Raw genomic sequence first — 15,510 nt, 5'->3', positions numbered from 1 at the left:
CAAGGCTTCTTGGACAGCGGAGAATATCTCGAGGGACGAGCTTGGGATGGTTGATATTTCGGGATCCCCTCAAATATCAGATGTTGTGATACGTAAGGCCAACATGTTGTTCAAGGGAGAGACTGATATTCATGGCTTTTTGGACGGGCTCGAGTCCGCTGCTTTGGAGGATATTAGCGGTTTTGGTGGATTATCGGTACCAAAGCAAGTACCTTCATCGGGCACTATCGGATCTTCATCGAGCCCCAAACTGGTAGACCAATTCCCGGCCCCTAGTGTCAACCCCGACCACAGGCGAAAGATAGTGCTTCTGGTCCCAGAGGATGCTCGAGTCTTTTTTCCCCCCGTGAGGATTGCTAGTTACCTTAGGTCCTTGGTGACCGGTAGGATCTGCTTGCCTTTTCAATGAGGCTTAACATGCTCTGAATCGGGAAACTTCGAGGGTACTTTTAATTATTTTTTCTATACTTAGAGCTATAGATAATTATTTCATCTTCTTCCTTGTTTGTAGGCTTCGGTGGTGCATCACGAGACTTTCCTCCGAGTTCGGGAGGAGCATGAGGTTGAGGTTCGGGGCCTTACTGAGAAGAGTGATATGTTCAAGCTCCTTAGTGAGAAGCTTCAGGCATATTTGGTAACGGCTCGGTATGAGCATGCCGAGATGGCTGAGCAGGTATTTCGAGTGCTTCACGATAGTGAAGATAAATCAGAGATAACTACTAATAATCTGATTCTGCAGGTCCGATAGAGGCTCAAACAAATCGGGCGGCTCCAAACGTAGGTGAATGCGATACAGGCCGAGGCCCAGCTCCAAACTGCAAAAGAGAAGGCCTTGGTGCAGGTCGAAAAGATCAATGAGCTTCAGCCTCGGTTAGATTTGGCCGTTTCTGACAAGGCGAGCTTGGCCAATGAACTCGAAGTAGCCAGATCCGAGGTGGTCATAGCCAACAAAAATGCTGACTCTAAAGTGGCCTAGTTTACGGTTGATGTCGAAGCCAATTAGGCCAAGGCCAAGGGCATAGTCTAACATGCGAAATAGCAAGCTCGAAGGGAAGCCCTTGAGGAAGTTGAGGATCAGGGCTTCGATGTCATGGCTAAGATCGAAAATGCCAGAGTAGAGGAAGCCAGGGCCCGGAAGCTAGCCTTCCCTGAGGAAGACTCCGACAGTTCGAGTGACTCTGAAGACGGAGAAGGTTCCGAGGATGGAGATGCAAGCTCCGATGAATACCAAGCCTCTTAATATTTTTCGTTTTTCTTTTGAATTTTTTCCAAGGCCATTTTTTGGCCGTTGTAAATTTTTGTTTTTAGGCCGATTTAGACTTTGTAAAAAATTATTGTGCATAAATATAAGACTTTTCTTTCTCGTTCGACTCTCGTATTTTTCCCTTATTTTATTTGTATTTACAAAGGTTAAAAAATGCCTTAATATGAAATAATAAGGTTGTGTTTGAGGGTTCGAACAAACCTTGCTTTTATTTCCTTTCTGGTGAAGCAATAAGGTTGTGTTCGAGGGTTTGAACAAACCTTGCATTTATTTCATTTCTGGGTTAAGGCGTTATTGGGGTTCGATGTTATTGAAGTTTTCCCAAAACATCTTAAGTTTGAGATTATGCCGAGGATAGCCTTTAGAACCGGTTGTGAAAGAATATGTTTTGAAGGCTTAATTTTGTTACGGATATCATACGTCTCCGAGCCGTGTTAGATTATCTGTAGCCTTTTAGTTCGGGAGTTACCCATTGGGCTTGTTGTCCCATTTTATCCGGGCTTGCCCGAGATAATAGTCCCCGAGTGGGGTGGCCATGACTTTTTAGAAATCGGGGATTTGCCTATTAAGTCTTTTGCTCCCGAGGCTCGATGACTTGGGCCGTTTGAGTCGGACGACAATCCTCGAGTGAGGGGATGTTTATTCGTACTATTCGTACTGTACTTTTGTATTTGCCCTTGGGCTTGTTATTTTCGGAAGTATGTAACCTTTTGAGGTGTAAAGATAAAAGACTTTTACACATAAGATGATTGCAAGAAAATACTTCTCTTTATTCTCGATCGAGATAATCATACATGCGTATATGTTTTACGTCAGGGTTCGAATGATCTACATGGGCACGACTCGTTTTGACTGTTTGGCCCATACAATAAATTCTGTCAATCGAGACCCTTCCTTTATGACGTAGTTTTCTTGCTAGTGCATATCCGGGGGTAGCCCCCCAATATTCGAGGTTGATTGCAAATGAACCTTGGATATTGTTGTATTGATCTTTGGTGCCGATTCGTAATCGGGTTCGATTCTAAGTTAGTACGTCTTTATTGTTGCCTCGTTAAAAACCTCGCCGAAAAGCCCATTTGGGACGAAATCGGTCTGAGGGAAAAGGAGTGCAACACGTTCTTTCAGACCTAAAAGACTTCATCCTATTCACTAAAGAATCCATTGTCGTTTCATGTCGACCACCTGCAAATATCAATCTGCAATAAAAAAGGAATAGAAAAGGAGTGTACATTAACAGTGGTACCGTTTTAGGTGAGATATGTTCCAATTACTCGACAGTTGTTCCCCATTCATCATTCCGAGCTTGTATGACCCTTTTTCCGATGATTTCGAAGATTTGGTACGGTCCCTCCCAATTCGGGCTCAATTTTCCTTCATTGGGGTTTTAGGTGTTGAGGTTGACTTTCCTTAACACTAAATCCCCGATGTTAAAATATCGAATATTGGTTCTTCAATTGTAGTATCTCTCGATCCGTTACTTTTGGGCGGCCAATCGAACGAGGGTGGCTTCACGCCTTTTGTCCAATAATTCTAGGATCGTATTCATAGCCTCATTATTTGATTAATTTGTCACGTATCGGAACCGGATACTCGGTTCCCCGACTTTGACAGGTATTAGGGCTTCGACTCCATAAACTAATAAGAATGGGGTAGCCCCAATACTGAACTTCGAAGTTGTAACGACCCGTCCAGTCGTTTTGAATATTATAACCCCGTTCCCATATTTACTGCTCAATTTATGTCTTGTAATTAATTTATGACTTATTGGGTTAGTTGGTTCGGGTCCGGAAGAAACTCGGAGTGAAATGAGACACTTAGTCTCAAAATGGAAAAAACAAAGGTCAACCGGAAGTTGACTTATGAGTAAACGAATTTGGATTTGAATTTTTATGATTTCAATAGATCCGTATTGAAATTTTGGAGCCATAGCAAAAAGAATCGTCGAATTCGGATATCGTATGAGAGAGTTATGCTCATTTCTGTATCAGAGGAGATTTCCCATCGCCGCGAGCGTCCAGGGTAGCGTGGGGCGCTAGCCCTAGCGCTGGGAATTTTTGGGTACTGGAAACTGCGCCACAGACAGCGCCCCATGCTACCTGTGACGCTCGAAAATACCAGAGGCTCTATAAACGGGTTTTTTGGCCATTTTTGACATAAAAATAGTTGGGGAGCTCGGTTTAGGAGATTTTTGGACGATTTTCACGGGTAAACATTGGGGTAAGTATTCCTTATCCTATATTGATTATATTTCATGATTCCATACTCATTTACATCACGAATCCGTGAATTTATGGAAGCAAAATCAGATTTTTTGTAAAATCTTCCAAAAATGTAAAATGAAGATTTGAAGGTCAATCCGATATCGGAATTTGATAAAATTGGTATGGGTGAACTCATAATTGAATGGGTTGTTGGATTTTGTGAGTTTTTTCGGATTCCGAGACATGGGTCCCACGGGCGATTTTTGAGTTAAATTTTGAATTTTGTTGGAAAATTCGTATTCTCGTATGGAATTAATTCCTACGATTTGTGTTGAGTATATTGAATTAATTGTGAATAGATTTGGAGCTTTTAGAGACCGAGTCCAGAGACGAGGGCATCCCGGAGTAGGATTTTACGCTGTTTAGGTAAGTAACAGTTTTAACTCTGGCTTTGAGGATATAAACCTGGAGATTTGACATCATGTGATTGTTTGGAAGTGATATCCACGCTAGGTGACGAGCGTGTAAGTGTGCACCGCGAGGGATTGAGACTTGGTCCGTCCCGTGAGGCTAGGAGGCCTAATGGCTCTTATCTGTGGTTATGTGTTTATTTGTTGTTGAACTTGTTTGCCTTCATGTTAGAGATCATGCTTAGGCTTTATTAATGCTCACATTATTTGTACTCAGTCATAGAAATTATTGATCCTATTTATGTCTCTATTAATTGCTAATATGCGGTGATACTTGATGTGGGCTGTGTTCCCTTATTTATTGGTGATGATGAGGCTAGTGAGGTACATGAGTGAGTGAGGCCGAGGGCCTGGTTGTGAGAATATTAATACCATAGCGCATGAGTTGTCCGCGTATCACATGAGTTGATCGTGCGGATCCAGGTATTGGTACCATAGCGCGTGAGTTGTCCGCGTAGCACGTGAGTTGACCGTGCGGATCCAGGTATTGATATTGATTGAGTGAGGCAGAGGACCTGGTTGTGAGGATATTAATGCCATAGCGCGTGAGTTGTCCGCGTAGCACGTGAGTTGACCGTGCGGGTCCAGGTATTGATACCATAGCGCGTGAGTTGTCCGCGTAGCACGTGAGTTGACCGTGCGGATCCAGGTATTGATATGATGGCACGTGAGTTGTCCGTGCTTAGCGCTTGGGCTTTGGGAGCCCCTCCGGAGTCTGTACACACCCCCAGTGAGCGCAGAGTGTTGAGTGTTTTGAGTATTGAGTGTTGAGTGAGAGTGATGAGTGATAGTGTGGCACTGCTGTGAGGTTGTATTTATTTGTTTTGTTGCTGCATTTATCTGTTAAACTTCTTTGTGGCATCTACAGAGTTATGGAATTTACCTGTTTATTTCTGTTTATTTTTAAATTGTGAAAATAAATAACTGAACTGTTTTAGTTAGCTCGTCACTATTGCTCAGTTCCTTAGTTATTTTTGTTACTTGCTGAGGTGGTTGTACTCATGCTACAACCTGCACTTTATGTGCAGATTCACGTGAGTTAGAGCGCGGCGATCGTTGAATTCTGTGGAGATTGCAAGGTAGTTGCTAGCGTCCGCAGGACCTTGTTACGCCTTTTATCATTTCTTCTTTTGGATTGTATTGACAGTTAGACAGTTTTATTTTTTAGTTCATAGATTTAGACGCTCACGACTTAGTGACACCCTGATATTTGGGGCTCGTTTCCGTATTTCTAAAAATATATTTAGAGTTGATTTAGTTATGAGAAATTCAAGTGTTGAAATATTTTATTAAATTCTTATAATCGGTTTAGTAGAAATATTTTAGGAAGTAGGCTTGTCTTGTAACACGATAGGCGCCATCACGACCATGGTCAGATTTTGGATCGTAACAAGTTGGTATCAGAGCACTAGGTTACATAGGTCTCACGAGTCATGAACGGGTTTAGTAGAGTCTTGCGGATCGGTACGGAGACGTCTGTACTTATCTTTGAGAGGCTTTAGAACCTTTAGGAAAACTTCACATTCTTGAATTCATTTCGTGCGGTATTGATTCAGCTTGAAGTGTAACTCTTTGAATTCCTTCCATGCATTCGTATACGCACATGAGCGCTCGGTATCGGTTGTGCAACGACGGCTTGTGATTCCCTGGATGAGGTGCGAGATGTAATTTTTATGTGTTGATGTCGGGACAGTCTAGAGGACATGAGGCCGGGTTTTGACTGTAGCTTGAGCACTGAGGTATTGATTGTGTGAGCACGTGCTTGTGGTACTTTTGGGGATATTTAAGAGAGTATTCAGCGGCTTATAGGGCGGTGTGGTTTTAATCTTGGGTCTCGTGTGATGAGTCTGGGTTGAGGATTGTGGTGTTATGGCGGGGCAAAGTATCAATTTGAAGGTAATTCAGAAGGAACTCGGATAGATAAGACATCTTGGTAGTAGGTTGGATCGGCATGGTAATGGGTATGATTAGTTCTTTGGGTGTGTATGAGGTAATGAGTTCTACAGGTGTTTTGTGGCAATGTCCTTGGGTTTTTGGTAGTCTTCGTAGCTTGGTTGAGTTAGAAGGATTCAGTCCTAACAGATTGGTTTTGTGCCATTGGGGTTCGGAGAGAGTTCTTGATGGTTTTGAGAACAACTCTTGGCATGTTCGAGGATGAACGTTTGTTTAAGAGGGGGAGAATGTAACGACCCGTCCAGTCGTTTTGAATATTATAACCCCGTTCCCATATTTACTGCTCAATTTATGTCTTGCAATTAATTTATAACTTATTGGGTTAGTTGGTTCGGGTCCGGAAGAAACTCGGAGTGAAATGAGACACTTAGTCTCATAATGGAAAAAAAAAGGTCAACCGGAAGTTGACTTATGAGTAAACGAATTCGGATTTGAATTTTTATGATTTCAATAGATCCGTATTGAAATTTTGGAGCCATAGCAAAAAGAATCGTCGAATTCGGACATCGTGTGAGAGAATTATGCTCATTTCTGTATCAGAGGAGATTTCCCGTCGCCGCGAGCGTCCAGGGTAGCGTGGGGCGCTAGCCCTAGCGCTGGAAATTTTTGGGTACTGGAAACTGCGCCACAGGCAGAGCCCCATGCTACCTGTGACGCTCGAAAATACCAGAGGCTCTATAAACGGGTTTTTTGGGCTATTTTTGACATAAAAATAGTTGGGGAGCTCGGTTTGGGAGATTTTTGGACGATTTTTACGGGTAAACATTAGGGTAAGTATTCCTTATCCTATATTAATAATATTTCATGATTCCATACTCATTTACATCACGAATCCGTGAATTTATGGAAGCAAAATCAGATTTTTTGTAAAATCTTCTAAAAATGTAAAATGAAGATTTGAAGGTCAATCCGATATCGGAATTTGATAAAATTGGTATGGGTGAACTCATAATTGAATTGTCGGATTTTATGAGTTTCATCGGATTCCGAGACATGGGTCTCACAAGTAATTTTTGAGTTAAATTTCGGATTTTGTTGGAAAATTTATATTCTCGTATGGAATTAATTCCTACGATTTGTGTTGAGTATATTGAATTAATTGTGAATAGATTTGGAGCTTTTGGAGACCGAGTCCAGAGACGAGGGCATCCCGGAGTAGGATTTTACGCTGTTTAGGTAAGTAAAAGTTTTAACTCTGGCTTTGAGGATATAAACCTGGAGATTTGACATCACGTGATTGCTTGGAAGTGATATCCACGCTAGGTGACGAGCGTGTAAGTGTGCACCGTGAGAGATTGAGACTTGGTCCGTCCCGTGAGGCTGGGAGGCCTAATGGCTCTTATCTGTGGTTATGTGTTTATTTGTTGTTGAACTTGTTTGCCTTCATGTTAGAGATCATGCCTAGGCTTTATTAATGCTCACATTATTTGTACTCAGTCATAGAAATTATTGTACCTATTTACCTCAGTCTCTATTAATTGCTAATATGCAGTGATACTTGATGTGGGCTGTGTTCCCTTATTTGTTGGTGATGATGAGGCTAGTGAGGTATATGAGTGAGTGAGGCCGCGGGCCTATTTGTGAGAATATTAATACCATAGCGCGTGAGTTGTCCGCATAGCACGTGAGTTGACCGTGCGGATCCAGGTATTGATACCATAGCGCATGAGTTGTCCGCGTAGTACGTGAGTTGACCGTGTGGATCCAGGTATTGATATTGATTGAGTGAGGCCGAGGGCCTGGTTGTGAGGATATTAATACCATAGCGCATGAGTTGTCCGCGTAGTACGTGAGTTGACAGTGCAGGTCCAAGTATTGATACCATAGCGCGTGAGTTGTCCGCGTAGCACGTGAGTTGACCGTGCGGATCCAGGTATTGATATGATGGCATGTGAGTTGTCCGTGCTTAGCGCTTGGGCTTTGGGAGCCCCTCCGGAGTCTGTACACACCCCCAGTGAGCGCAGAGTGTTGAGTGTTTTGAGTATTGAGTGGTGAGTGCGAGTGATGAGTGATGGAGTGACACTGCTGTGAGGTTGTATTTATTTGTTTTATTGCTGCATTTATCTGTTAAACTTCTTTGTGGCATCTACAGAGTTATGGAATTTACCTGTTTATTTCTGTTTATTTTTAAATTGTGAAAATAAATAACTGAACTGTTTTAGTTAGCTCATCACTATTGCTCAGTTCCTTAGTTATTTTTGTTACTTGCTGAGGTGGTTGTACTCATGCTACACCCTGCACTTTATGTGCAGATTCACGTGAGTTATGTTACGCGGCGCCTTCCTGAAGTTCCTTGGAAGGGCGACGTAAGGCTAGGCAACCGATGTCAGTACGGTTGCTGTCCGCCAACTGAGGTCCCCTCCGTACGCTAGACTAGATTGTCAGTGCCGTACGGGAAAACCAATGTCATGAGCAATTGAAAGAGAGCAGAAAAGAGAATTGAGAATGAAAGAAAGCTTGATTGCATTGAATGAAAGCTATTACAGAAAACAAGACGGTGTCGGGGGGGAGAGACACCAGTACAGAGAATTGTTTGCTTGCTTGAAAGTTTTGATTGCTTGGTCCCCCTTAATAATGCTTAAAAAAAATAAACCAAAGTTACATGACTAGACCTATGAAAGCTGGAAAATCACACTTAAAGAAAATGCAGCAAAACTACTCTATATTTACAATGAAAAGGACTTAGTCTTCTACAAAGCAGCAGCAAGTCCGTTGGCAGCAACTTTGTCTTTAGCATCAGGGTCTGCGCGCGCGGCGCTGTTGGCTTTTGCCTGTGGCTGGGCGCTGGCGATGGCTATCGGTGGGGCGACAGAGGCACATGCGCGCTTGTCACTTGGAGCTGCCGAGACCACGGGGCCGACCGTGGCGACGGGCGTTGGGAGGCTGGCCAGGACGCCACGGGGCGCGTCCAAGGGATCATGGGGCATGGCTGGAAAGCCGCCCATGACATTCTCCCCCACCTGAGTTGGCGACGTCCTCGGCGCCTTCCTTGCAAGGTAATCATCAATCAGGCTCTTGTAGGCTTTGAGGTTTGTTCCCCTCTCCCAAGTATTCTCCTCTGCATCACATCCCTGCCATTTCACCAAGAACTCCTGGTGATCTTTTCTTGAGGCGTGAATCACTCGATCATCAAGAATAGCTTCAGCACGCCTTTTTCCGGTTGAATTGGGGCCTCGAATACTTGGTATTGTGAGTTGGCTTCGTGAAGGATCCTCCATATCTTCCCAAAAAGGTTTCAGGAGACTGACATGGAAAACAGGATGGATTTTCCACCAAGCTGGGGTATCCACCCGGTATGCAACTTTCCCAATGCGCCTTTCAATGGACAAGGGTCCAATATATTTTTGCAATAGGCGAGGGTCATGGACCCCTGCAAACAAGTACCGCTTTGGGATTTTGACCATCACTTTGTCTCCCACCTGGTATTCCACAAAGCGGCGATTCTGATCAGCATGCCTCTTCATCCGCTTTTGGGCTTTGACAAGATAGCTCCGCACTATCTCCAAATTTTGCTTCCATTCTTTTGAGAAGCTGGCAGCCCGAGGAGATTTTGACATGTTTGGTGCGTTCACTGTGTGTGGGAGTAGCGGTTGCTGTCCGGTAACAATTTCAAAAGCGCTTTTGTTGGTACTTGAGCTCTTTTGTGAATTGAAACACAGTTGAGCAGCATCCAGAAGCTTCACCCAATTCTTCTGCGATCCGGTCACAAAGTGCCGGAGATATTCCTCTAGCATGCCATTGAATCGCTCCGTCTGGCCATCAGATTGCGGATGAAAACTTGAGCTATGACTCAATTTTGACCCGAGGCACTTAAAGAGTTGGGTCCAAAAATTGCTAGTGAAGCGTGAGTCGCGATCACTAACAATGTCTTTAGGTAAGCCCCAATACTTGACGACATGAGAGAAGAATAGTCGAGCTGTATCTTCTGCTGATATATATTGTGGGGCTGCTATAAAGGTAGCATACTTGGAAAACCGATCCACCACAACCAAGATAGTTGTGAGATCTCCGACCTTGGGCAATCCGGTGATGAAGTCCAGGGAAACGCTTTCCCAAGGTCTTTTTGGTACAGCTAGTGGTTCCAAGAGCCCTGCCTGCGTCAAGCGGTCTGACTTATCTTTCTGGCATACTAGACAAGTCTTCACATACTGAGCGACGTCATCGACCATTTGAGGCCAATAATATGCACGGCGAAGCAATGCCATGGTGCGTTCCTCGCCGGGATGACCGGCCCACAAAGTATCGTGGCATTCTGCAAGAAGAGTCCGTCGCAGATCTCCTCCTTTAGGAACATAAAGTCGGTTCCCTTTCACCTTCAGGAACCCATCTTCGGTGTAGAACTGGCGAGTCTTGCCCTGTCCTACCAAATCAACCAAATACTGTGCAGCAGGATCCTTGATGAGTAGATCCTGTATCTGGTCTTTTATGGTGGTGGTTACTTCGCTTCCCTTTAGGGCGGCGAGTACACACATCGATGCTAGATCAGCTCTCCGACTGAGTGCATCAGCAACATGATTGGTCTTTCCACTTCGGTACTCCAGGTTGAAGTGAAATTCCGCTAGGAGTTCCTGCCACCTAGCCTGTCGTCCATTCAGCTTTGGCTGGGTCATGAAATGGCTAACGGCTGTATTGTCTGTCTTGACCACGAATGGGGCTCCCAGTAGATAATGCCTCCAAAGGCGTAAGCAATGAACGACAGCCAATAATTCTTTCTCATGGGCGGCATAGCGTCGCTCTGCATCCTTCAGTTTCCGGCTCTCGTACGCTACGGGATGCCCTTCTTGTAGCAATACTCCACCAAGTGCATAGTCGGAGGCATCCGTTTGCACTTCGAATGGCTTGGCCAAGTCAGGGAGGGCCAAGACTGGGCTACTGGACATAGCCATCTTCAATGCGTCGAAGGCCTTTGCCCGCTTGGGGCCCCAATCCCACGGGGTGGCCTTCTTGAGAAGTTCTGTCAGCGGCACTGCAATGAGGGAGTAACTTTTCACAAACCGCCGATAGAAGTTGCATAGGCCAAGGAACGACCTCAAGGCATGTATATCCTTAGGAGGCGGCCATTCTGTAATGGCCTGAATCTTCTGCTGGTCCATCTTGATCCTCCCTTCCTCGATGACATGTCCGAGGAAGTCAATTTGTTTCTGAGCAAAGGAGCACTTGGATAGCTTCGCATATAGTTCGTGCTCCCGCAATCGGGCTAGGACCTTCCGCAAATGCTCCAGGTGTTCTTCTAGTGTCTGGCTATATACCACAATGTCATCCAAATAAACCACGACGAATTCATCAATGTATTCTCGGAAGACTTGGTTCATCAAGGTGCAAAATGTGGCTGGCGCGTTAGTCAAGCCAAAGGGCATAACCAGGAAGTCGTACGACCCATATCTTGTCACACAGGTCGTCTTGTGCTCATCACCATCGGCAATCCGAACTTGCCAATAACCTGTCCTCAGGTCTATTTTGGTGAATACCGTCGCACCACCCAGTCTATCAAACAAGTCTGCCATTAGCGGAATAGGGTACTTGTTTTTCACGGTGATTTTGTTTAGAGCCCGGTAATCCACGCAGAGTCGCAAACTACCATCATGTTTCTTTTGGAATAGCACAGGGGACCCGTATGGGGACTTAGAGGGCACAATGATCCCTGTGTCTAGCATTTCCGTCAATTGTCTCCGAAGCTCGGCGAGTTCGGGTTGTGACATTCTGTATGGCGCCCGGGCAGGTGGCTTCGCACCCGGCACCAACTCAATCTCATGGTCCACAGTTCGCCTAGGCGGAAGACGCTTTGGCATGTCTTGTGGCATGATGTCTTCAAATTCCAGAAGTAACTCCTTCACGGGTGCAGGAATGGGACCCGAGGAGCGTTCTATATCTTCCATGCAGAGGGTAGCCAGGAACGTGGGTTCATGTCTTTTTACCCCCTTCTTCAACTGCAAGGCCGAGATGTTCTCGGCTGCCATCTTCATGGGAATGCACGGAATAATGCAGGGCTTGGCCCCATTTGCCCCCATCATCAGCAGCATGTCTGCATACGGTGCGGGCATGGTATTGGTCTGTCTCAGGAATTCCAACCCCACGATTAACTCAAAGTCATCTATGATCACTACGCGCAGGTTGAACTTTCCTTCATAAGGGCCAAGCTTCACTGGTACTTCTTTGGCTATTCCACCCACTGGTTGAGGTGGTGAGTTGATAGCCTTCACACGACCTTTGCCCTTTCCTACGACTAGTCCAAGACGCTCCACCTGAGTCGAGGCTAAGTAGTTGTGGGTGGCACCTGTGTCTATCATTGCCCGAATGGGCTTGCCATTTACCTTCATGTCAACGAACATTAGGGTCCTCTCTTGATGAGGAGGAGTCCTCAAATTCGCCTTCTTATTTCCTTTCCTGGCAATTGGACAGGGGTCCTTCTTCTTGCGGATACCGGCACTGGTACCCGCTAAGGGCTCAGAAATGGAGCCAACAATTGCATTGAATGCACCTACTGGCTCGGTCTGGTCCGCATCATCGGCGTCGTCATCCGTCCCATCCTCAAAAGCTTGATGGGCATTCATCTGTGCATGTGGACATTCATTATTCCAATGTGGTCCGCCGCAATGGCGACATCCTGAGGGGGGCTTCCTCCCCCGATCATTGTTGTTAGATGCAGCACTAGTACTGCCGGAAGAGGGAGTCTTGGATTTGGGTGCACTCCGGTCTCCTCCACTTCTGCTAGGGCCACTAGTGTTTGGTTGGCCCCCTTTGTATCCTCCTCGGACAGGCTGTTGAGGCCTATCCTTCCGGGCTTCCACTTGGTAATCCCCAAGGCACTCTGCTGCTTGGATTGCCTTAGGCAACGTGTCTACCCTTTGTCTCTGCAACTCCATCCGGGCATAAGGTTTCAACCCTTCCAGAAAGGTGAAGAGTTTGTCTTTGTCCCCCATGTCACGGATGTTCAGCATGAGCGCGGAGAATTCCCGCACGTAATCTCGCACTGATTTGGTCTGGCGGAGCTCCCGCAACTTTCTCCTGGCATTGTACTCAACATTTTCGGGGAAGAACTGTAGGCGTATGGCTGCCTTCAGTTCCGCCCATGTGTCGAGGGCATCTTCACCTGCCTTGATGGCTTCGTACTTCACCCGCCACCAGAGTTTGGCATCACCCTGAAGATACATGGCAGCAGTTGCTACCTTCTTAGCTTCTTCCAGGCTTCCCACGGCATCGAAGTATTGCTCGATGTCGAAAATGAAATTTTCCACTTCTTTGGCATTCCGAGCTCCACTGTATGGCTTTGGCTCAGGAATTTTCAGCTTTTGTGCCATGGGGGCGAGGTTCACACCACCCCCAAATTGGTTTCCGCCTCCTCGAAGTAGGCCTTGTAAAGCAGCATTGACAACATTGAGCTGGCCTGTCAAGTTGTCAATGGTTTGTTGCATGGCAGTCACCCTGTCTGCCTCTTGTTCCCTGTTGGCTAAATCCTCGGCACGCTCCTGCTGGAGGACCTCAAATTTACCAAAAATTTCAGCTGCCTCTGTGGCTGCTGTTTGCCGGTCTCCTTCAGAGTCGCGGCTGATGTTTTCTATGTCAACTTCGGCCTGGATGAGTCTGCGGTCCAGGTCGTCCAACCTTTGCACTAGGCTGGTTTTTAGATCGGGCACCATTTCCACGATGGGCCGTAATGCGTCAACCGTTCCCTCAAGGGTCGCGATGCGATCCCCATAATTCACCATGGTCAGAAATGGTGGTAATTGCAATGTGATCCCTCGTCCGATGTCGAGCCTAGGCTCTGATACCAACTGTTACGCGGCGCCTTCCTGAAGTTCCTTGGAAGGGCGACGTAAGGCTAGGCAACCGATGTCAGTACGGTTGCTGTCCGCCAACTGAGGTCCCCTCCGTACGCTAGACTAGATTGTCAGTGCCGTACGGGAAAACCAATGTCATGAGCAATTGAAAGAGAGCAGAAAAGAGAATTGAGAATGAAAGAAAGCTTGATTGCATTGAATGAAAGCTATTACAGAAAACAAGACGGTGTCGGGGGGAGAGACACCAGTACAGAGAATTGTTTTGCTTGCTTGAAAGTTTTGATTGCTTGGTCCCCCTTAATAATGCTTAAAAAAAATAAACCAAAGTTACATGACTAGACCTATGAAAGCTGGAAAATCACACTTAAAGAAAATGCAGCAAAACTACTCTATATTTACAATGAAAAGGACTTAGTCTTCTACAAAGCAGCAGCAAGTCCGTTGGCAGCAACTTTGTCTTTAGCATCAGGGTTTGCGCGCGCGGCATTGTCTGCGCGCGCGGCGCTGTTGGCTTTTGCATGTGGCTGGGCGCTGGCGATGGCTATCGGTGGGGCGACAGAGGCACATGCGCGCTTGTCACTTGGAGCTGCCGAGACCACGGGGCCGACCGTGGCGACAGGCGTTGGGAGGCTGGCCAGGACGCCACGGGGCGCGTCCAAGGGATCATGGGGCATGGCTGGAAAGCCGCCCATGACAGTTAGAGCGCGGCGATCATTGAATTCTATGGAGATTGCAAGGTAGCTGCTAGCGTCCGCAGGACCTTGTTACGCCTTTTTTCATTTCTTCTTTTGGATTGTATTGACAGTTAGACAGTTTCATTTTTTAGTTCATAGATTTAGACGCTCACGACTTAGTGACACCCTAATATTTGGGGCTCGTTTCCGTATTTCTACAAATATATTTAGAGTTGATTTAGTTATGAGAAATTCAAGTATTGAAATATTTTATTAAATTCTTATAATCGGTTTAGTAGAAGTATTTTGGGAAGTAGGCTTGCCTTGTAACACGATAGGTGCCATCACGACCATGGTCAGATTTTGGGTCGTGACAGAAGTTGTGCGGTATGCCCAAAGAACTTCGGGCAGAATTTCTTTCCACCTCCCTTTGGCGTCGGTTAGCCTCTTCTTAAGATTTTTGATGATGGTTTTTTGGTTGATTCGGCTTGTCCGTTCCCGCTAGGATGATAAGGCGTTGATAGGATTCTTTTAATCTTATGATCTTCGAGGAATTTGGTCACTTTACTGCCGACGAACTGCTTTCCGTTATCACACACAATTTCGGATGGCATCCCGAATCGACATATGATATGATCCCAAATGAAGTCGATGACTTCTTTCTCCCTAACTTTCTTGAAGGCCTGTACTTCAACCTATTTAGAAAAATAGTCAGTCATAAATAAAATATTTGAGCTTTACCTGGTGCCTGTGGGAGAGGGCCGACGATGTCCATCCCCCACTTTATGTTCGACCATGGTGACAAGACCGAATGAAGAGGTTCCCCGGTTTGATGAATCATTGGTGCATGCCTTTGGCATTTGTCATATTTTCGAACAAACTCTTTTACATCCTTTCCCATATCGATCTGGTAATAGCCGGCTCTAATTACCTTTTGAACTAATGATTCGGCACTAGAATGATTTCCGAAAGTGCCCTCATGAACTTCCCTCAGAACATACTCGGTGTCTCCCGATCCCAGACATATCGCTAATGGATTATCGAACATTCTTCAAAATAAGGTTCCATCTTCGGACAAGGTGAATCGTGTTGCGTTTGTGCGCAGGGCCATCGATTTCTTCGGATCTGAAGGAAGCTTTCCGGCTTTCAAATATTCTATGTATTTATTTC

This window comes from Nicotiana tomentosiformis, chromosome 2, assembly GCF_000390325.3.
Source record: "Nicotiana tomentosiformis chromosome 2, ASM39032v3, whole genome shotgun sequence".
NCBI lineage: Eukaryota > Viridiplantae > Streptophyta > Magnoliopsida > Solanales > Solanaceae > Nicotiana > Nicotiana tomentosiformis.
The sequence above is the reverse complement of the archived record's forward strand: the minus strand, read 5'-3'. Positions refer to the sequence as shown.